General features: G+C 35.4%; 1 protein-coding gene and 1 long non-coding RNA gene across 8 annotated transcripts in view; both read right to left on the reverse strand.

Moving 5' to 3' along the window:
- Nucleotides 1–25,092, reverse strand: part of NPAS3 (neuronal PAS domain protein 3) — a 583,321-nt gene that overhangs the window by 216,183 nt on the left and 342,046 nt on the right. The window lies entirely within an intron of this gene.
- LOC140252985 (uncharacterized) lies at nucleotides 2,880–16,635 on the reverse strand. Its single transcript, XR_011903756.1, has 3 exons — nucleotides 16,518–16,635; nucleotides 3,697–3,759; nucleotides 2,880–2,936 (listed from the first exon to the last, which is right to left on the reverse strand). It is a non-coding gene; the product is annotated as an uncharacterized lncRNA (long non-coding RNA).

The raw sequence follows: 25,092 nt of genomic DNA on the forward strand, positions 1-25,092 counted from the left end.
CATTGCATATATTTTCAAGGATAAATATCTGCCTACATTCGGGACTTGCTTTTTGCTTAAAAAGCAGACCACACAGCAAAGATACTGTACAAAAACATTCTTTTTTTTACTCTTTCACTCATTGCTTGTACCTGGTATTTACTTACTCTGCAAACATTATACAAGTATGCTTACAATATTTTAGAGTGAAAAGTTGAGAACATGAAAAAACTAGAAATTCATCATATGACTCCAAGTTACGTTTTTCCTTTTTGCGTATGTTTTTCTTATTGCTATTTTTAGTTTGCATATTCTTATTTTGACTTCAGAATAGAGTTATACAGTTAACACTGTTAATAAGTACAATGGCTAAAAATGTTACTTCTGTTTTCTACCTCATAAATGCCATAGCAACCAGCAAAACTTGCACAATATTTCATGAAAACTATTTTCCTTTTTTTTTTTTCTTTCCTATTTTTACACAAGCAAATCACAGAAATATTGATGGCTTTTCTGTCTCAACAGAAATTTACAGAATAAAGAAAATTAAAGCTGAGTATCTTTCTTAGATAATGCAGAATTAAGCACTGACATAGTAAGATATTAATTTCTTTTTTTCTAAAACAGACTTGTGCTTTCTGCTAAAAATCTATTTCATCAGATCTTAAGAGTTCAGAAATACACTGCCACATGCATCTGCTACAACTACCATGTTGGAATGGGCATCAGATGAGATGCTAATAAGTAGTAAGTACAGAAGGCTTCCCAATGCCAGGTGACACCTGCCTGCCAGCTCAGCCCAGAGGCTGGAGAAGAGCAGTGGCACACCTCTCACTGGCACAGAATTAGGTCTTTCATTGCACCCCCCCACCTCTTCCCAAATATCCTCACCCCAATCAGGACTGAGTGATATAGCTGGCATCAACAAAGTGTGCAACACTGTAATGAAGCCACATTGGGACAGCAGCTCTTGGTCCAAAGGTAGGAAGCGGGGTGACTTTTGTCCCTCATGTCTACCTCTGTGGATCTAGAATTACTGACATCACTTGAATTTCAAAGCCAATTAATCTTTGAAGTATAACCCCTGAAGCAAATTATGAAAAAGATGTGTACATATTTACATGATATTTCAGACCTCAGCTTCTCAGCAGTAATGTGATCAATATATCATTAGGGGAACACAGAAAAACAGACCAAAGCCAAAGCACAAGGGAAAAAAACTGGTATAGCTGGCCAGAGAACATGGCTTCATGTTAAAAGAAGCAAACAAAACAAATTCAGGAAAGCATAGTTCACATAGCATCCTGCTGTTTAGCACAATGGCTACTGAGAAGTAAGACTACTTAAATTGACTCATATCTTGGGGTAAATAAATAAATAAAATTCCTATTTTTATAGGGATGGTGAATTTATGACACATGAAAATGATTATTTTATAATACCATCTTCATGCAAAAATAACAATGGAAGGAAGGTATTCTGTGAATACTTCTGCCTATCTCGCCATCTCAACACTTGGATGAAACAACCTATAATCTCATTTTTAGGACACTACTGACTGAAGACAAACAGTAAGGCTGAGTTCCATGAAATCTTTCAAGGAGACTGCAGTACGGATAAATATTTAAAAGGATTAGCAAACACCACCAAACTCATTTCACTTGTGACCCATTCAGATTTGAAGCCAGTCTCTTATCATTGTAATCTTGTTGGAAAGAACGATTCTTAATTTCTTCAGTGTTCCCTGGAGCATGCATTCAATCAGTTCAGACATGCACATTTTTTTCTTCTCACAAGCACACGTCATTCTACCAATTTAGAAGAACAGTTTTTCATGTTAGATTATCTGAAGATCCAAAATATACCTTCCATGTGTCAAAAACCATCAAAGACACTGTAGTAAATTCTGTGTCATTTCAGACATTACTTATTAGGACAACTTAGTTTAAACTAACTACATCTAAATCACTTTCTCATTTTAAGTCCTTCCACGTACTGGTTTCCAGTCTGCACTCACTGCTTCACCCTTTTCAGGGCTGAGTCAATTGCAGAAAGGCAAGAACTGCTGCAGCTATTAAAAAAATAATTATTTTAAAATCGTGTGATTTCAACAACCTCTGGACAAGGTTAAAAAATATTATACGGAGTGTACTAATTACATGCAAAATTTCAATTTTTGTAAACAAAGCACAGTTGAAAAACAGCACAGAGTCAAAGAAGTCTATTGTAACCATCAATGAAAAGGCAATGCCAAGGGCATCGACCTCATATTTTGATAAACCAATGCTTAGAATTTGCTGATGCCCACCTAAAAAGATCAGCCAGGCTACCCAAGTCAAACTGAACTACAGACAATTAATAGCCCATTTACAGTGCATTCAACCCTTTATTAGAACCTTTCACCGGATTACTCATTGGGATCAATTTTCTTTCTGCGGAACAAAGAATTAATCTAGCTTGTGTGAAAGTCTATTGCAATACTTATTAATTTATGAATAATTTTATCAGTACATATTCAAAAAACATACAATGATAGAGAGGTGGTAGACCCAACACTACAAAGAACACTTCTTGACATTCTAAATTGTAAATTTCCCATATCACCTGCCTTCTAAATCCATGATTGTAAAGATGGCATTTTCACATGCTTGGACAAGCTCTACACAGTAGAAGGAATGACTAGCATGTAGTACTTCATTCTACAATGTATATTTCCTGCTGCTTATTGCAGGTAAATTACAGAAGCTTGACAGATACTAAAGAACGCTTCCATAAACAGGTTCCTGTGGCCAACAAGACATTGTCATATTGCACGGTTACATGTGAAGAGCCTAAAAGAGAATGCTACACATATTTTGTTACCAAGAATCTTTTCTCATCAATCTCATTCAGTATTTCAGCTTCTGTATTGATTATATGGCAGTTTTTAAATGGCCAGAGACTGAATCCAATCAAACCTGTTGAAAGAAGCAAAAGCGATCAAACTAAGGAATGTATATCAGGTTATTTACATCACAAATAATTCAGTTCCTGGGGCTTTCCTCAAATAAAATAGTACCCTGAAACAACCAATGATTAAATTAAGAAAGCAGCACACTGAATCTGAAGACTGAAATTCACAATAAAAAGATTCAGAATACAAAGTCAGTCGTAGCAACCAGTTATGAATGGACAAGAGTCTTATCTCTGTCTTTATAGCTAAATAAACAATTTTATTTATTTGCAATGGCATGAAGACAACTGCTTTATCCATCATGTCTCAGCATCCTTAGATCATTTGTAAGCAGAACTGTTACAAGATCTTTAAAAAAATGATTTGGAGAAGCTGAAGGGTTTGGTTCTACTCCGCTTTTTTTGTCACTTAATGTGATGCCATCAGCATCACAAAGTTCTTCATATGAAATGAAGAACTTTCTTCTTGATCCTATTCTCAGCATCAAGAGACAGTCAAGATGGTCAAGCACTTAAATATCATCAGCTTAAAATACAAACCATACAGCATTTAAGTGAGCGCAGAGTATTCTAAAAAAGAAAAACAAAAAACAACTAAAACACTAACCAACATCTCCTTTTAGTTTCAAAAGGATACCGATGTATTTATTTAATTATAAAGAAAATAAAAAGCAAGCAAACAAAAGTCCTCAGGAGTGAAGCCTCCAGAAATACAAACCCTACCTTCTCAACTCTGACTACTAGAAGGAAGAGGTATCTACTCACCTACTAAACACAAGAAAATTCATTGTGAGGTTAGTCCCAAGTCCAAGCTGTTCTAGCTCTGGCCTGTTAGAATAAGAAAAAAGACGAACAGACATGCTGGGAGTAGGTGGATGGAAAAGATGAGATGCATCTTTGCAAGTTCAGGTAAACACCTGAACTGAAATCCTGATCCTATAGTCTTAACAACAGTTATGCTGCTGTTTTCATTAAGATTTCATATCTAGAATATGAAGTTCATTTAATTTCAACCTTTGAACACAGAAGTAATCAGGTAAGTTAACTCATCCTTTTCTAAGGAAAGTTCTTTTGTCCAGCTATTTAAAAAAAAAAAAAAAGTCATATTTATTTTTCACACATTTTGTGGGTAGGCTGGTATCCTTCACTTTTCTCCTAAAATACTCATATGCTTGAGTATCTTCTCACAGTCTACTGAGATCCTCCAAGAGCAACAGAAATAGATCACCAACAAAATTCACATTCAGTATGCTTGCTCTTGTCCTGACCTCCTAGGAACAGTGAGCCTGCTCAAAAATTATTTGTGCTTTTTAGGAGAACAAGAAACCCTGTATGTAAGTTCTGAAACTGACAATCCTTCAATTCCTTGTACTCAAAAACTAAACTTTCCTCAGGTCATCAGGCCTTCCACGGTTCCATTCTTTCTTTCTTCCATCTCCCTCTTGTGAATTATTTCAACCTTTGCTATTAAGCAAAGAAGTTCAGGCGCTCTCCTTTTTATATTTTCTTAGAATCAGATGTATCAGAAGTCATCTAATATCTCGTGACCATAAAAACAGAACGTATTTCATTTAGGAGAAAAGGCCAACTAGGTTATGTAATGAAACAAGCTTGTTGTAAATGTTGAAATAGTTTGGCAGGATTTTCTTGCCTGGTGTTACCATGCAGTTTAAAACAGATGGCAAAGCTGAACATAAAAATCTCTCTTTTACAGCAGAACCAATAACAATACTGTTTGTATTATAGGCCAGAAGGCTTAATGGAAACTTCAATAAAAATTTCCATGATAAACTAAATACTGAAACAACATCAGTTCAGCCTCATTTTTCTGCCCTATAAGAGGCAACATTCATTGTTACATTTTCAGGAAAGGAAAAAGGCATATGAGGAAATGGACAAGACGTTTAACATAACTAAACAACTTTTTATAACATTTAATAAACGGTGGTGGCTTCCCATGTAAGCTGAAGAGATTTTCTAATGTTACCAGTGCCCTCAAACGTAACTATTCTTCAATTTTTGAGAAACATGTTTAATTTCATTCATTTTCTTAACTTATCCTCCTCTCTTTCACAGTAGAAGCTTTAAGAAAAATTTGAGAAAGGACAGGTGAATTGACAGTATCACTTCGAGCAATACAACATCAAAAGAGAAAATAAATAAATAAATAAATAAATAAATAAATAAATAAATAAATGGATGACTGCTGTGTGATGCTGGGTCTGCAGCAGAAGGCACTGTGGTTTCATTCTCATTGCATAGAGGACTGTGCGCTATCTTTAGGCCGATATAAGCATTTTTCATTTGGCTTCGCTGTTTGTACTCAAATTCTGTGATTGGAACCTGAAGACTGTATTTTCAGTGTGAAATTTGATATGGTATTTGATGCTAAACTTAAGTATTACACAATGTATATGTTTATTTATGACCATAAACAAACTGCACATGAACATAACCTTTCCAACTCCATGGTAGGACTGGAAGACAGGATTCATTAGGACACTGATTTGTACTTCCACCTAACTGGTGATTGCTACATAGAGAAAATGTACCAAATGGATATATGAAATATGATGACCTTAACTGTGAGAAAGACAAGATGTCTGAGGGCAGTTCACAGGATTAAACAGATGGAAGGAACTGGACAAAGGGAGGAAACAACTAAGGAAATTGGTAGACATTTTTGACCCAAAAGCAAAGCATAGATGGAAACTGTTGGATTTAATAGCGGTTGGGTGGTACCTTGGAATCTCCAGAATATGTTAGGAGTACCAAGTATCAGGTGTGAAAGTCATTATTTGAAATTATCCTGAAACCACAATTTCTGGTTGCTGCTGGCTTGTCTGTACTAAGATTGAAAAGAGGCAGCGCTAAGACAGATGTTCCTGTGGAAACCAGCACTACCTTAAGCAATACTTCTGTGCCATTCATCTGAAAAGATGATGTTCAGCTTGGACAGTAGAAATATAAGAAGGAAAGTCTGCAGGTGTGAACACTGTACACAAAAGGCACAAAACTTCATTCTATACTGTAGCATTATATTATCAGGTTTACATACTATTTTCTATTTCTAGTGAGTGTGTATACCCAGGAAGAAAATGTCTATCAGTATAATAAAACATGGTAATTAGAACAGAATGTCTAAAAGAAGAAGTATAATCAATGTTTGCTGGACAAAGAAAGTTACTGATAGGGATGGAGCTTGAAAAACTGGTCCTGCAACTGTAGGCATGCAAATTGCAAAGAGACATCATTTTATGTAGATATTTTTATATTTGATATGGCTGAAGCACATCATGAGCATGGAAAAAAATGGCCTTGTAAGTCGTGAAATGAAGGAGAATCTCACACAAAGAGAAAAACTGCAAAGTCCCTGTTACCACCTGGAATGCAATTAAAAGGGACAGAAATGTCGGGTTTTACTTGACAAGAGATAGAACTGCTATGTAATGACAGAAAATAATGGGAGAATCCACAAATGCTTTATAAAGTCAAAGGACAGAAAATGTTAAAGAAGTTTGTGTGCCTCATCAGCTGTGAAAGAATAGAAACCAAATCCTCAAGCTTTATTTGACTTCTCTTCAACTCACTGTCATTTTAATCCTCATGAAAGATAGCAATCTCAACATCTTTCTCTGTTTGCTGTTGCAGGAGTATTTATTTACTTGGGCTACCAGGGGGGAAAACAAATCACAGAGAACAAATGACTTTATGCTCTCTCACATCCACACCAACACAATATTTGAAAATATCAGCTTGTGCACAACAGTCCTACAATTTTCAGTAAACTGTTCTGTTATTATAGTAGAATGTTGTCCCAAGAAATAGCATAGGGCCTAATGGAGTCATTAAAAGTTTCCACTGCTTCAGAAAGATGTAAAATTTTCTCCTTTCCAATGAGCTGGTGGTAATTCTTGCTTTTAGGAGAACTAATAATACGCTTCATAAATAATGTCTGAAGATTTTTATATTAGCAAAGAATATTCCAGAAACTGTAGAATACATATAGAGTTACAAATAAACAGTCCCAAAACTACATGAAAAACATACACACAAAAGGATTTAAACAAGGTCCTATACCATCATTGACAGAATAAATTTGAAATTACAGCAGCCTTACACACCCTTATTCTATAATTAACAAACAATGAAAACCTCGCAACAGAAAGATATTTTCTGCAGCAAATGTAATTTTCTCCTGTGCTTTTTCCTGCACTATTTAAATGGGAACAATTCCAGCGCAATCCATTACTGGAGGCAAAGACTGAACAAGAATTTATTTTGATGCATGTTCAGCTATTGATGTCTAGTGCAAAAATGTATTGAATAATATCTTCAGATGAAAACAGAATGCAGATTTCGCTTTCACTTTGGTGGGGGCATTATTCTTTTAAAGTATGTTGGCTAGCTCTGCTGAACTATAGCCTTACCTTTTTTAAATTTAATCTTATTAAGTAATTTTCAACCCGCCCACCAAAATGCCATTTCTGTGATAAAAGCACGTGCAGGGATTCCTAAGGGATATGGAAATTAATCCCACTTCTGTGAAAAGACCTTTTAATAACTCATATGTTATTTTACTTTCTTAGTTATCAGTGGGCTTTCCTCCAGCATTTTCTAAAGAAATGTCTTTGGAGTTTGAAAGGAAAGAAAAAAAACTGAACTGAAAATAAATAAATAACCCAACAAGAAAAGAATAAGTTTGTTCCTTTTCTATAATTTTGAGTTGGTTGTACAAGACCACATGTTTCTTTAAGCTGTCAGATCCCTCAGATCCCCTGAACAATTCCGCAGTGTGTGAGGGTGCCTACATACAGGGCTTGTTGTAGCCAGCAGCATTTGGTTCACACTCCTGAATGCAGCCTGCCAGCACAGTATGATTCTGACTGTGCAAATTGTGTTTCCACCTTTCTTCTCTCTTGCTCTTTTCTTATGCACATATGTCACTGGCAATTTTTCCTCTTTGCCTCCTTCCTTACGACCTTTTTTCAATAGTGCTCCTGGATCAATAAGACATCATGGCATTGTATGGAGCCTGAGCGATTTCTCATAGAATGGTTGCTGTGACCACATTTCAGTGGGAATTGCAAATCCCCTCGTAAGAAGGAGCTGAAGATATTTTCAGTCACTGAGCCTTCACTACAAGTCACTGAACCTCAAAAAAGGCCCACAAACCAGAGCTGCCGGGCAGCTTGAAAGGAACTGATGCTGCCTGGACACTTGATGGATCTCAGCCTTGATTACAAGAGCAGACTACTCCCAAAGTGATTGATGAAATCCTGCTCCAGAGAAGAGATGAGGAAACAATGAAAGCCCAGATTACAGGGATGGGGGCAGAAGGGAAGGAGAGAACCAAAACAGAAGGGAAGTGGGTCAGGAACCTGATCTGTTAGCAGAGAAACATATAGTTATATGGGAGGTGAGAAGAAAAATACTTTTCTTCCTCAATTTTCTAATGGGTGTAAAATAAGAATTATATGAACTACAGTCATCAGTTTGCAGGGGAATCTATTACTCTTTGGCATCAAAAAGCAAACACCAGTTGTGAGTAATGGTTTCAGCCTGTGGCTTTGAACATTATATCGCATTTTTCAACCAGCAGGGCAGTAGTTCTCCACTATCACCTCAACTACAGTTTGTATTCAGTATGCAGTGCTTCTCTCTTGCTCCATTTATGCTTTCTTCTTTTTTATATAACTATAAGTAAACTTAACACTGAAAATTTAAAAATTGTTAGTCCGCTGTCTCTCGCATAATGCACAGTTAAATATTTTTAAATCAATGTATTTTTCGCAAACTAACCTAAGATTAGATACTAAACCAATGAAGACTGTTTCCATAACTGTAAATCAAAGAGATAGATAACTGTCTAGTCTTTCAATTTTTCAATACACATTTTCTTACTCTTGTTTCAGTCTTCCTGTGTTGTTTTTAATTAGCAGGGGGCATGTTCTGGTCTATATGAAACAGATTTCATTTTAGTTTAATTTTCTGTGAACAGAAGGTGTATAGGTGGCTAGTGCAGTAACCTCTAACTTCTAGAGGCTTAGACTGGCATTTGCTTGAGATTACAAGGGAAATGAATTCAGCTGGTCTCAACTTCACTTTTAGCAAAAACTGTTCTCATTACAAAATCACTCTGAACTAATTTCTCAAACACTGTAGCTTTTCCTAGAAGTTCTCAGGGTCAGAATAAGCGGCCTTTGTGCAGGACTGTGCAAAGAAGCTGTCTTTCAATTGGACCTGATCAAATTGTGTTTAGCAGTAATGAAAGATACATATCTCTCAAATGTATCAGCTACAAAATTCAGATTAACTCAAAAACAGTAAAAAAAACACAAGGCATATACAATGAGGCAATGCATACAGATGTGTGGCATGCTATGTAGACACTGTATCTCCTCCAAAAAAGACCCATAATAATTATACAACTAAAATTTCTTTCACCCCTGTAAGAGTTTCACTGGCTAGTTAAAAGTGCCTCTTTCCTTAACAATAACCACAGTCAGCCTATTCGAGGTCCTCATGTTATTTTCTTGGCCTACTAAAACAACAATATGTATTCGTATACAGGCACTGCTGAAAACTGGAAGCCTGCAAGTACTCTAACTTGCATTAATTGTCATGTAAGTTAGAACCATATTCTGCAAAGAAATCTGAACAGCGTATCTAGAAATACTGGGTATATAAGCCCTCCATTTGATTTGTGCAGTATGATTACTATGCACTGATTGGAGCAAAACAATCTTTTTGATGTGATGCTCAGTGACTACTAAAAGCTGGATTGTAGCAAAGTATACATACTGCTCGCATGTACTACAACATACAGTACTTGGTTAAAGAGAAGAAAAAAAAAAAAAAAAAAAAAAAAAAAAAAAGTAACAGTTACTAACAGTTACTGCATTATGTTCACTCCTCAAAGTAATTTTGTTTCCTGAAATACAACATGAGGTAGCAATCCCAGTTATGTATATATATCTATATGCCTAGATAATTTTAGATCCTGAATGGAAGATTTCTTTTTCTAACAACAAAACAGCCTCTAATTTGCCCTTTCAAATTTGCTTCAGGTTTCCATTTAGTAGGAAAGCATCCATTGTCTGAACACACTGCAGATTTTACAAACTTTCATTCAAATTTGATTTCCACAATATTACTCACCTTCAGCAATAATAAAAAAATAAATAATAAAACTCAACAAAAATACAAACAAGAAAACCCAACAACCCCACTAGGAATTACAACTCTTATTAACTGCCTTTTACTTAAAGAAAGGCCTTTAACCACAGATTGACCCATATTAGATCCCTTACCGATAACTGAATTATCTACACATGTGCACACACTTGCAGAAAACATAGGGAGAATAAAAAAGACATTTCTTTGTATTCTCGTTTCATATGAGCTGAACACTTAACGCAATCAGAGTCACAAAGTAGTGCCCTTGAATTTTCTCCTAAGGAGAAAACAGGATAAGTTTTAAGGGAAAAGAAACGGAAAGAGGAAATGGAGAAGAAGGACTTAACCTTCACATGCAGAGATATCGTGCACATATCAACAAAAAAAAAAACAAACAAAACCAACTTCTTTTCTCAGTTCTCTATAATAAATTTAATGTACTGTAGATATGAAACATCACATGGTGATCGCTGTACTTCACTACAGGCAAAATGCTGCCATTATTACGCACACTTGGAAGCAGGGTTATGTGACACACAGATTTTTTAACAAAGACATACTAAACACTAAACAAATACATCCCTGTTGAAAAATATACGCAGTATGACTACAGAAAACACAGTGTTTTAACTCATGCAATGAAAAGACTGTAGAAATGAACAGTTCATGTAAGTTACTTGCAGAAAAACTGCAAATTTGCTTAAGTTCCAGGTAATTTTTTGGGCACAGCTGGAGATGAGGAAAACTTTCTCAGGGGACAGTGAAACAAAATATACTCATCTTTAACTCACTGCATCATTTTCTTTGCATTCCTAGAAATCCCTTAAAATAGCCCTGACTTGATTTGGTAGCTGAACAAATCTTGTTTAGTTCACTAATCTGTATGAGCAGGGATGAAAAATTATTTTTATGCATGTGATCACTGCAAGGGAAGGTATTTGTTCCACAATGGACTTCGCAGCGAGAACTACACAGTTGTATAGCAGGAAAATGAACATGAAAGATTTCTGAAATGTACCCTTTCCTATCAGGAAGTAGATTTTTTAATTATGAAAGTGTCATTAGGCCAACAGAACTTATTTCAGAATATTTCAACACCAACTGTGTATCCTGAACATTACAAATACAATAGATCAAGGCTAAGGGACAGAGTAATTCTAACAAATTTAGTGACAGGTTAAGATCAAGGGATGTCTTGACATTCTCCTCAGAAAGGTCAATCTAGCAGGTCTGCAATGTAAAAATGAAGACTCTGCCATCATTGCCATGGCAAAAGGTCAGGCCCAAGCTGATTGGTGATAGAATTATCAAATTAACCAATCGATGCCGGTGAGTAATAGATGTAAGCAATCCTCAGGGAGAGCCCCAGGGCAAATGCCAGCTCATCAATAACACATTGCTTAGGAAAAGAAGATCCTCTCTTCAATCCATGTCCTTTACATTAGCACTGGTATGAAGGAATTAAATAAATAAATAAATAAATAAAATAGAAAGCAACAGCTTTAAATATGCTCCCAGATTGCATACAACATTCAAATTTCTTTCCAAAGCAACTTCCACTGCATGCAGTGGTAAATAAGAGCTTACTAACAAAGCAAAGAAAGGATTTCTCCATGCCTCCTATCTGAGCAGGTATATTCAAAGACCTGAGGAATTTCATTCATGCCCGACACCAGTAGAGACTTTATTAGGAATGCTATTTTACATGTGGCAGTTGCAGACATAAAACTCAGGCTTGATTGTGTGGCAACTTCTGCATATTAAAACACAAAGTAGATTATTCCTATTCTTGTACTGAGGATTTTAGACACCAGGTGTAGCAAGTGTTTGAAGAATGTTGTGGCTCCAAGTAATATTTTAATGTGCCCAATATATCTCTTTGTGTATCTGCTTGGTTTTATGCTGCCTGCTATATGGTTCAGAGGGTTAAACCCTGCAGAAGCTCTCTGCGAGTCCTCGTAAAAGCAGAATGTTCCTTTCCATAGGGGATGGTGAGTCAGGCAGACAAAACTGAACCGATAAAAACCTGAGCTCTTGGTCTCAAGGGACATGCAGTCACTGCAGGAAAAGAGAGTGAACCCCATTCCCACACATGGTGGTTATCTAAGATCAGTGGGACTATCTAAACTTTGATGAAAATGTTAGGCAACGGGGAAGGTAAAGTGCACAAAAGCTGCTTTGTTGTTTTAAACTTTTTTCATCTCTTCAGTCATTGTATTTCTAAGTATAAATAATGATGATTTCAAGAGCCCAGCCACTAGTGAAATTTCTCAAAGGTTGATGCACACTTGGAGCAATAAAAATTTCCAGAGCACTGAAAGAGGACCCCCTGAGATCAGCTCTGGAATCTACTGGGAATGTGCTCTGTGAGATGGCAGCAAGTTCCCCTCCAGAATGAGAACAAGGCAGTGATCTGATCCCTGCTGGGTGGGCTCCCCTGAGACACAAGAAAGGTCAAAAGTACACTTTCTGCAAGCCGGTGGGCCAGGGTTAGTATTTTCAATGCGACAGAGCCCCTGCTCATGTTAGCAACAACTGCACGGGAGACAAACCTGTCATCCTTCTGACTGCTTGAGTATTCCTTGCTCCTTCCTGTATCATCCACGCTTCAAAGAAGGGCAGGTAGTGATCTTTGCACAGTGATCCAGAGCCAGGCCATTTTGCCACACTTTTTAGCTCAAAAATGTGTAGAAAAGACCATTTGCTTGTATGTGTTCTGTCCTATTATCTTAAGTTTTTATTCCTGTTCTTGCCCTGTATACTACCATTCAGGTGTTATTCCTGCTTTTCCTTACACAGTTCTGGTTCTGAGAATCTTAATTTAGCTCCAGTGATGCATCTATTATCATGGCAATATGATATTGCTATTATCACAGTAGGAATGGTAATATGGTAGCACTCAGAGTAAGAATCCGTTCTGCCATCAAAAAGCATGCGTTACTCCTATTACTGTTAATGGGAATTATGCACATGTATCAATGGCAGATCAGGTCCCTAAGTGAGCACAATTATAACCCCTACTGTGAAATTCTCTGAATGCTATTTTCACATTGCTTTTATTATAGATGTACATAACAGTATCAAAAAAAAAAAAAGTCTAACTCATTTGAATAGGATGCCCATTTGAATATGAGCTAGTTTCAGTAAAATTTAAATTGCATTCCTTTCTAAAGAAACCCGTCTGATATTTTTGATGCTTAATTTTCCCTAATGCATTGTTTAAAATTCAGTTAATAGTCTACCCTCAAGAATTACAAAAAGCATAGAAGCATCTCAGAACATGTATTTATCTGTAGGAGGTGCAGAGTTTTACAGCAAACTGTTAGTGCACTGACAAAGGAGGAATAAGCGAGTTGGCACCACTGAACATAGCAAAGCTCTGTCCATTTGCAGCATTTCTTTAAGATCTAGCCCTGTGCCATCTTCTCAATCTATAGCAGTAGGGTTGGTAGTGCCTCTTTTTAAACACTTGAATTTTTGTTACCTTTTATCAGACCTGCAGTTTAATGAGCACTAGCCGTCAGATCTATAATTTTAGTAGTTGCTTAGATATCTAAAAAAACTGTCAAGATAACAACCATGCCCCATGGAAGCTCTGACTACTGATATGTTAAACATCAGCTCTCACTAGTGGTTTTAAATTGCAGCAATTCTGGCCCATGATAAAAAATTATGCCCAGATTTATCAGAAAATAGAATGACAACTGTTCCCAAATTGGTTGAAGTAGAAGATATAATGACATTATGGGGATTTATTTATTTATGAAGAAACAGGAGGCTTGTGTCTGAATTTGGATGATGTAGACACCCCACCCCTGGAAGTACCTATGGCCAGGATGGATGAGGCTATGAACAGCCTTGTCCAGTGGAAAGTGCTCTTGCCCATGACAAGGAGTTGACGCTAAATGGTCTCTGAGGTCTCTCCCAGCCCAAAACAATCTGTGATTCTAATTTCCAACAATAAGCAAAATGAAAAGACCAGATTGCTTTATATATTTAAAACTATATATTGGAAAAACTACATATCATAATCTATGTATTGAAAAAACCTCTCAGTGGTGTATACAAATTTCTTAATATAACATGCCTTAAGTATTATCAACAACATTTTTAGTATTTAAAGATGACTTTCAAATTCTAATACAGTGATTAAAGATGACAAATCTATTATGACTACTTCTGTAGTCATAAAACCATGTAGTCAAAACCATGACACAAATTAAACTTATTACTATAAGCTTGTACAGACCAGGAAGATGGACACATTAGTTGCCTGAATGGCATAACAGAGCACTATATGAAGATTATGATATACTGACCTTCATAGGGATCTCAGTGCAGTATGGACAAATAATATAAAACACAACTTAAAAACCAAATATAAAAACTATCAGATTTTAAGACAATAACAAACTTCCATAAACCTAATTAACCTGCTGTATAATAAAATTCATATATATTTTTCATGTAGCAATTCACTACTAACTCTATTTTAAACTCTCAAAGCTCCAGGATACTAGAAGTTGATGGAATGACTTACTTTGGACTGCACTGGTGTATTACTCCAATTGCATTTACAGGCTGTGAGTTCACATGCAACCTCTGCTATTTTATCAGTATTAAAAATGACATGACAATGCAATGAGATCTGGCTTCTGAGGCTGTAAGTGAGCTGTCACCCTTCCCTCAAACCTAACAGAAATATGGAATATCTAACTACCTCTGAACAAGCGCTCATGGTTCTAGATTAATGAACAGCATTAACAAGGCACTGATGTGAAAAAATACATCCCACTTACAATGTCACCGTATAGTACTCAACAGACCTTGAAAAAAAATTAACAGAGAAAAGCTAATAGAAGAAGCCAAAGCAGTTGTTGTTTTTTACCCCCCGAGGTCAGTTTCAGGCCTATATAAATACTTCATAATTTTTCTCAAAAGTATAAATGTCAAAATCCTATTATTATTACTATATTGTCATTATCACTGTAAAATACAGAAACTATAATAATTTGATAAAAGAAATGCCTGCATTTAATGGAATGTTCTTTACCTATGTATGGCATAAATGTACACCGCATATGCCATTGTCTTTGGGAAAGCATGAACAAAATCTTTAGTATCTGATTACCCTGTTTTATGAAAAGAGGCCTTATTACTTTCTTAGAAAAGGGAACCATATCAGACAAGTAAAACTAGGACAACACTGTCTCTCCCTAAAAACAGTGAAGTTTTTTTTATGAACTGAATGTAATTCTAATTAAAACTCCTACTCTGCAGTACGCTACTATGACATTTGAAAAATATATGGAAAACACTGGATCTGCACAGATAAAAAAAAAAAATCACTGAAGAGCAGCTCAACAATGCTGAGAGACTGAATAGACATGCACATTCTGTTTAAATTTCTGACTAAAATAGTACTGCAAAACAAGCATATACCACTCAGCAGGAAGTACTGGAATCTAATCAACCATCCCAATTCTGAACCCAGCCAATTCATAATATTTTCTTGAGGTTATGTCTCAAAGCTTAAAATTGTAGCACTTTTTTGTGTTGAATCCAAAGCTCAGCCACTGCTAAAACCAGAAAGTGGTGACTTTCTGGCCTGTAGCTTACTTTCAGCTGTGAAAAAAAGTGAATTACTTTCAGCTGTGACTGTCATTAGGATGTGACTATAAACTACAATACTCAGTACCTCCCAATGAACACTTCATGAAATACAGTATTTTATCAAAAACAGCATTATAAACACTATTAACATTGAGAATTTGGGCCATTTTTTTCTCTGTTCTTTTTCTCCAGTAATTTTGTTTCAGAAGTATGTTCATTGATCACAAGCTCCTATAGCCTTCACTGTCAGCCAGGGACATTCTATCAGCAAGCTTCCTACTCTACAAAGTATATTTAAGGAATTAGTAGTTGAAATAAGCTAAATTTTACTCTGTGGAACATCTAGCACTGTAGAATTAAAGAAGCAAAAACTTATAGAAATATCTAAGAGATTATCAGCGTTCAGTAGGAAAAATATGCTCATTCCAGTCCACCTATTTTTTAAACAGCCAAAGAAACAGAAGGAAAAAAAAAATCCTCATGGGGATTTTCTTGATTCTAAATGTTAACTGTACACCGTACAACAGTTGAATTCACACAGAAAATACATAGCAGCGTGAGTAAATTGACAAGTAAAATTAATCAATCCATACTACATTCTGTATTTATTTCTCTGAATATCATAATGAAAGACTGATATATTTTCAATGTTAACACATTCAACATGCAAAGAAAGGCAATCAAACTTAGAAACCTAAACATTGTTAAACATCAATCGGATTTCATCATTAAACCTCTTCAGCATTTTCTAAAAATTATAATGGAAGAAATACACAGAATTGAAAGCTACTTACAGTCATATCTTGTAGTTCTTAGTAGAGCTATGTCTGTATTTCCAAATAGTGCAGCTCAGTAGGAGTGCTCTGTAGAGTGAAACAGGTGGTGCTAAGGACCATGAGTTTCACCTATCAGCATTTCAGAGGACTTTACTTCACACTAGATCTAAGTTGCTCCTAGAAACTGAGTAATAGCCATTAACAGCTGCAGTGCATTAGGCAGCACTTTAGGAACTCATGTGCTTTAGTTTCATCCAAACGGAATGTAGTTCAGGTGCTCCAGGACTGCTCCATAATGTGAAGAAAAGCATGGTATGTGGAGATGATGGGAATCACTTCAAAATTGTGCCCCTAATCTGAAATAAAACACTACTGTACTTTCAAAGTTTGGCAACTCAGCATACATATACCTACCTCTATGAATAATACTGAAACAAAAAATCCACTAGGTTTTATCTATTACCCCATGTATCTTCAAAACCATATTTAGATATCTGTATTTGAAAGAAATCATTTGTATACATCATATTTGTTTTGAGATTCTGAACCTAAAATGGTTTCCTGCAACAAAATCTTGTAACGTTTCAAAATGAGGTTTTACCCTATATATGATGCACTGTACTTAGTTCTTTTTTAAAAAAGGCAGATAATTAGTCTCTGCCTCCTAGAATATCTGCTCTACTAAATAAAATAGGTGAAGTTCATTTTATATTCTTCCCTTAAGAGGTTATTGTACACTTTGACTACATTAGCTGACAGTTAATAAAAAAACATTGTCATATCTGCTTCTGAGAGATACTTTCCCTTCTCTTTCATTATTTTCAATAGTTTTTATTGTACCTTTATATATGGCATTACAAAGCAAGTAGAAAAATTCATAAACAAAGCACGACAGTGTAACAGTATGATAATAATGGGTGACAGTACCTACTTGTTTACCTCACTGAGCCATTGTAAGCATTAATTAGTTAATGGTCATAAAGCACAGTGTACACATAAAACACTTTACAACTGCTACATAATATTACATATGATATACAGAGCAATGCCTCTATTGCATGTGGCATAAAGTGGAAGCAATCAATCATTATATTAACCTGAGTCTTTCAGGTAGTCAAAACAGACACAGTGAAATAATGGTTGACTGCTTCACAAGTATCATTAAACCTTTTAGATAGTTATTCTCTTGGCATGTATACTTTCAAGCCTGTAGGTAATAAGCACCAAGTACCACTAGTAATCTAAGGTAAAACTGCAAAAACATTTCCCAGTTCACCACATTAATCTCAATAGCTTGGATGCAATGAGTGTTTATTGGCTTCCAGTTGGCTTACTGGGATTCTGGGAGAAAGCGGCAACAATAAGATGCATTATCAAAAATAAAATCTCTTTCCAGAAATGAATGTGGATAAACTTTTACTAGAAAGTCAAGTGGTTTCCTCAGCCCCCATGGAATACCACTAAGAACAGTACAATTGAAATTACACAAGATATTATGGCATCAACTACTATCTTGGGGCTATGTTTAGAGCGGTAGTCATGCAGCATCTAGCACTATCTCAAAGCTCACTGTTCTCTGTACCCCAAAAGTAATGCCTCCTACTTATTTCCATTGAAACTACAGCAAAGAGCACAATAACACTATTTGACAGAACAAATTCTCAGCTACAAAACACTCTCTTTCAACACAGTCACTCACCATTAGCTATGCAATTTTTCCAGTAATGAATAGGAGCTGAATGCCGCACTCATAAGAATCTGCATGACGGTCCAGAATATGGCTTATCTTCCACATTGCTTCCACCACTGCTGAAACACACCACTCACTGCCTCACTGTGCTCACACCCGTAGTTTGGTCTCCAAAAACCAGAAAGTATCAATGCATGTCACTGGGTGCCTTTTTTTTCGCATAAAAGAATTCAGTGACACAACTTTGCTTCATATACACTTCCACGTTAGACACAATTTTGTCAGACTGCCCCTCTATTGCCATCTGTCCCACAGCAACAAAATGTAATGGGATACTGGGACAAAAGTATGCTCTACTGGCATACCAAAAACATTCACTTCTGGCATCGTGCATCAATAAATAAATAAAATAGGAGGTGTTACTTTTGGAACAGCTCTCATGTATTAATACTGACATTAACAGAATATATGAACTGTGCATAATCAACACATATGCTTTTGAAAATAAGTTTCAGCTTCCGCATGTTACTAAAGTGTATGCAATATTCTTGTCCTGTCTTAGTTTTTGATGCTAATACTGAATTTTATACAGTTTGGACAGCAATTCATGGAGAGAGGGTTTTCTCTGTGAGCTGACGGAGTTATGAAAACCTTCCAAAAAAAATTCCATAATTAGATAAAATATTGAATTTTAATTTTCTTTACACACAAATTTGGAAGGCTTGCTGCTAAAGAGCTGTCTTTCTTTTTGGTGAAGGAGATTGCGATAGAGATGAAAAATGTGGAATTAGATGAAATTTCCTTTAAGTTTTGAAATATTTAATTATTCCAAAACTTCAGTGGAAGTTTAAAAGGAGGAAAAATTAGTTAAAGTTTCTAGTGGTACACTGTGAATGGATCTACCAACATATTTTGGAATGCAATCTCTAAAGCTAGTATAAATTTATATCACTTTAAATTTGGTAAAATATATTTCAACTAAAGCTCAATGAAATACAAGAATTTCCCCAGTGACACAGATGTCCTTCACAGAGGAAGGACACCTCACCTCTACCTCTGGAACTCCACTGATCCCAGTGAAACGTCGTTTTTGCTAATTTTGAGTCTCAAGCTAATCCAAGTAGTTAAGTTGTGAATGCAATTCCATTATACTAGGATTCATAATGATGATATAGGATTTCTTGTCAATGTGATTTGTTAAGTCGTTTAGGGACAGATATGCTAAGAGTTTGGGTGAAAATCATAACAGATGAATGCAGGTTCAAATCAGTCGACAAGAATTATCACATAACTAATTAACTGAATTCAGCTGTATTTATTATATTTCTTGTGCTGGCTGTTGCTACACAGTTATTAACCAAGTGAGTTTCTTGTATGAGTAACCTGAAAATATTTTCACTCCATTGAGAATACAGATAATATGCAATATCCTAACACTACACATGTTAAAGCTTTCAAGACAATTCTTTCTAAAAACGTTAGCCATTCATTGCTAAGATCCAAATTAAATAAGATATCAGATTTTCATTATGCTGATGTTAATTGAAAATAAAGCAAACTACTACATATTTGAATGAGACTCCACTGCAGTTTGTAGCTGAACTACTGATTTCAATGGGATAGTTATTTGACCTATTTTTAAAACTCTATTAATTCATTTTCCTTTGTGCATATATCAGTAATCTGTTAATATTTATAAACATACCACTCAGAGTACTTCATCAAAAGTGTCTACTGCAAAAGCAACTTTGCTAATAACAACTTTGCTTTGCACATAACAAATGAATCCCTCTTTGTCTAATTTTGCTCAACACTGAATTACAAGAAAATCTGAGTACAAATACATATCAACACTGACCCCTATATTATGTGACAGCAATGTCTTCACCTGCTTGAGAATTTCTGTAAGGTTGGGCACATCCCTCTAATTTAAACACGTAACACAGAAATACTGTAGAACTACACCACCAGACTAGAAGTGAAGTTACCTGATGCATAGCTGATTAGATTTGCTTAGCTGGTATGTACTGTTTACCTGACACCTTTAAAAAGGGTCATTTTACAGAAATTTTACCTCTCAAAACAAACAATCAACAAAAACAAAAAAACAAACAAAAAAAACAACCCAAAACTCTATGACCAGAAACCTCAATCCAGCTTATTTATTCTTGCAGTGTTCAGCTTGTGAACTTCTGCTTCATGAGAACAGTTGTATGTACTTCATTAAGTAACTTCCACTAAATATCCAACTGAAGTAACAAATTTATACTTATCTACATTATCAATTCAGCCCTTACAACACCATTTTCATTGCTTTGGTAACCACATACTCTCTAGAACTCATATGCTAACAGTTCTGAGAAGGGCCTGTAAATAGAAAAGCAAAACCAAACTCCATTTCTGTACTACCTTGTCTCCCAATTCCCAACACTCATTTCTGATGAACTAATTTTCTCCTTTACTTTCTGTCTCCTGCAAATATATTTGAAGAACTCTTTATCATTTGTTGATATATTCCATAATGCAACATTCAGTATTTCTTTTAGTTCTTGTAATTATCCTTTTAACTTGCTTCTGCTTAGGCTCATAGATCTCCCAGTCCTCCCCTAAACAGGCTGCTTACATTTCCTTAAAAGTCTTCAGCTTATTACTTGTAGTAATCTGTGTTGCTTTTCCCCACTTAACTAGATTGGCCTCTGTGGCTTTCTATGATTTCTTTTCTTAAGGTGTCTGTCATTGTGTCTGCAGTGTTATTAATATGTGACCTTGCTTATAAAATATACTAACACTGTTCTTAATTGTCTGATAGGGTAATACTATTTTTTAACATGGGCTTAGATTTATAAGAGATGCAATAGCATATGCAAACTTTTCAGCAGGTAAATATCAAAATGTAAGTGGATGGGGCAATTTGACAGCCCAACCATTAGCTGCAGCACTTCAATGTTAGGAAAACCTTCAAGAAATGAAGGAAAATGGGAGCAAATGGCAGTGACAAGCCTGCTCTGGAATAACTGGTTCTATCTACCACAGTCTCCTAACATCTTCTAGTATCAGATTAATTCCTCCACAAAATGGAGGAACAAATGAAAATTGATCATGACCTTTTAGTCTACCACTCAATTCTGAACCTAGTTCCACATCTCTAGAGCAGTCTTTGCAGACAATCATATCCATGAAATTTGCAACTACAACCAAAACAAAGGAGCCCTATTGACAGAGAATGCTATATTCATAGATGCACAGTGAACGTAACAAGCATAAAAATAAATGATAACTAAATGATTATGTCTTTTACAAGAAGTGAAGTCTTCCAGTGTGTATTGAAAGACAAAAAATTATGACAAAGAGACTTTTTGATATTTAATTATTATTTCCCTATTGTGATTTTTCTCTGGAAATCAACCTAGTTATACTTAAGTGCCCTTACTAAAATGGAGAAAAAAAACAGAAGAACTTTATTTAAATAATTTATAGAAAACTTTGTCAGTCAATGATCTAATTAATCATTACATTTGCTCTACACTGAATGTTTGTTTTTCTCTTTGGGAAATGAAGAAAGAGAAAATAAGTGTTAAACAGTTAACAGACTAAACTCAATAAGTGGATATGGATCAGAAAACCAAAATATTACCTGTCCAGCCATGTAAATTTTGGGCATCTTTATCTTTACATGAGCAGCATTCAAAAGCCTCTGAATAATACCAAACAAACGTCGTAATTCCTCTTTCTTCTCCTTAAACTTTAAAAGATATTTTATGTGTGAGATTTGAGATAAGGTGGTAAATGCAGAGAAGCAGAGAAGATATACATTTCACCACAAAGTTACATCGAAGAATGGATTTGTATTGCTATCTTCTAACCAACTCAGAAGGAATTGGACACAATCCAATTTGTCATAATTTATTCAAAAACAAATTGCTTATACTGTGTTCTTTCTTTTATTCTTATTCACCATTTACTCAATTATATCTATCCTTATTAGACCACTGCTGAAGGCAGCAAGGCAGTTCTAGCTATGGAAGTCCCATAGCTTAACTTAATCCTATTATCTCTAGATAAATGTGGATGCACAGGACTCTAGATGGCCAAATTCAGCTCTACTCTCCCTTCCCCATGAGGAAAAATGCAGTTCCTCATCTCTATGCCTGATGTAATTAAGATCTGGAAATATGCCCATTCCAATCCTTATCCAGTATAAACATCACTGTCAATGCTGAGAAATGAACTGCAGTTATGATGCAAAGGGTTGACACTTTAGTGACATTTACTGATGTGTTAGGCCTTTACAGTGGCTCAACTATATGTAGCTTATATCTTCTGGAATTTAAAATGCCTTCTTAAAAATATAGTAAGAGAAAGGGGAATAAAATAAGAGAAAAAAAAATGATATTATTGACAAGCAAAGACTTAAATATCTTCAGTATTTGGATAGATATAGATTATCATTAAATTCTTGCAATATATGGTATTGTACATAACTATAGAAAACAAAATGAATAGTAAAAAAGGATCAATAATAAAAGTAAAGCAATTACTGAAAAAGATCTCTCCAGTGACTCTGTTAAGGTAATAAAACCCACAGTGTTTGTACCTGCACAGAAACAAATACACACACAGAATAAATACTTGTACTTTCTATCTGAAAAATAAAAAAGAATAGTAACGTCTGATAATACCAGATTGATGAATAATGAGAACTATGATCTTCATTCCATGCTTGAACTTCATATTATACTTCAGTCATGCCCTTTTCTTTGAATGTACACCTGCAATCTTCCTGTTTATCTTTCTTTACCTGGATTACTGAGCAAACTACATATTGGCTTTCGTAGAGTGACTGGCAAATACATGTGTGATACAAACCTATATGTATACATAGGCAATTAAGGTAATCAATATGTTTTTTAATACAGGCCTGCCAATTTACTTTCATCTTGTTCTGTAAGTCTTCAGCTACACCAATCCAAGCTTTTGCTAATGAGAGCATGTTAACCCTACCAACCGGTTTCCAGATTGAGGGGTGATTCTATTACCTAATGAAGTGTCTGCTAGACTGGAACAACTAAACTAACATCCTCCAGCTACCTAAATCAGATTTTAACCTCAGTCTCCAGAGGTGAATGTTTTGTGCAGTTCTAATAACACAAATGTTTAAATTTGTAATCAGACTTCCGTGTAGAACTGGCTGTTTTATTTACCATGAGCTTAGCTGAAAGGTTCCTAGGGACTGAAGATAGTTGGGTTGTAATCCTGTCATTTTGAGACTTAATATTTTTATATTATCATGATATTAGCATAATTCTGATCTCTATTTTGCAGCATTTTATGCCATTCAAGCACTACTTTTATGCTGTTCTCATAGTGTATAGCATCAACAAACATTTGCACATCATCCCCTATTTTACTGAACATTTGGTGTGAAGTATTAAGCCTGATTTAATGTTATTAGTGCCGCAGAACAGTGCAAAATACATGAATGTAGGCATTCATCTCTCAGTTTACCATAACATTGCCATAAAATGTTAGTAAATGGGTGATAAACGTTTCTTCTCCCTTCCTCTTTTTAATTCTTCCTTCTGGATGCTTTGCCGCTAAACAGAGAGCTTGCTAGCTAATGCCATCTCAACCCAAAGATCAATCACTTGGGTTTTTCTCCTGGAGCAAGCTGCAACTGAATAACTGAGGTAAGCTCAGATGTGATCCCTTATTAAAACTTGTCTTAAAGTAACGTCAGGCTTTAGGTAGTCTAGCATTTGGATTCAATTTTGAATACTTTTTGAGACAAAAGAATCAGCATGCCTCCTGACAATTTATGGCAAAACCAGATGTTTGCTCCTGTTGTATTAAAGAAAATATGAGAAGTAGCAATATTATCATCTCTTGCATCATTATAATCAACTCAGCATCTTTACAAGGAAGTGTTTTATTTTTTGATTTTGAAACTGTGAGAATGATAATTAAACTAATGCTGACCTTTCCTCGTAAATAAGTGCTATTTAAGACATTCCTGTTGCAAAGGACCAAACTGGCAGCCCCAATGACTAAAAGCCTCAATTTTTTGTACAGAGCAAGCATGTCTTTCCTCACAGGTTGGCTACATAATGTGTTCCAACTCTGCATGCAATATTGATTCATTCTGATTTTTCAGCTCCTAATATTTGTAATATGAGTCAAGAAAAGGCCAGACTGAAGATATTTATGGTGATTGCTTCATGATATGGACACCTGCCAACAAATAAGTTCATTCCTTCAACCATTTCTTACTTATGTGAGATCAATATCCAGGCTCTCTAGCAATAACCTTGCATCTATAATTGATACTGTTTATTGGCCCATGGTGCTGTGTACAATAACAGGACTAAGAAAGGGCTGGAATAATAAACATTCACCTCAAGAAAAAGGTCTCCTGGAAATGTATCAAATAAAGAAACAAGATATAACACCTGGTCTAAATAGATGATGAACTAAGATCATAAAATCAGAAAAACAAACAAACAAAAAAAACATATTATGGAGAGATTAATTTCCAAAAATAAGACCAATCAAAGCTGATTAATAAATGGTTTATAAATGGAGTCCTGAGAAAAGACTGCACTAAAATGGGTGGTGTGTTCCACCAGAGCAGGTGCAGAGGATTAGCAACAGAAGGGAACTAAAGACACATACCACTAGCATACAGGTGAAACAATATCTTATGACTTTATTCAAATATGAAGGGATACACAGAAAGGAGAAGAAAGGTACCTGGGCAATATCAAAGTACAAGTGGGATTTTGGCTGTAGTGCTTACATGACTTGTTTACACAGATGACAACACCTAAAAATATCTGTTTATTCCATGAAATGCCACACTGATTACATAATCTAAAGACAATTAGGGTGAATTAACAAAAATAAAAC

The sequence above is a fragment of the Excalfactoria chinensis genome, chromosome 5 (genome assembly GCF_039878825.1).
Source record: "Excalfactoria chinensis isolate bCotChi1 chromosome 5, bCotChi1.hap2, whole genome shotgun sequence".
NCBI lineage: Eukaryota > Metazoa > Chordata > Aves > Galliformes > Phasianidae > Excalfactoria > Excalfactoria chinensis.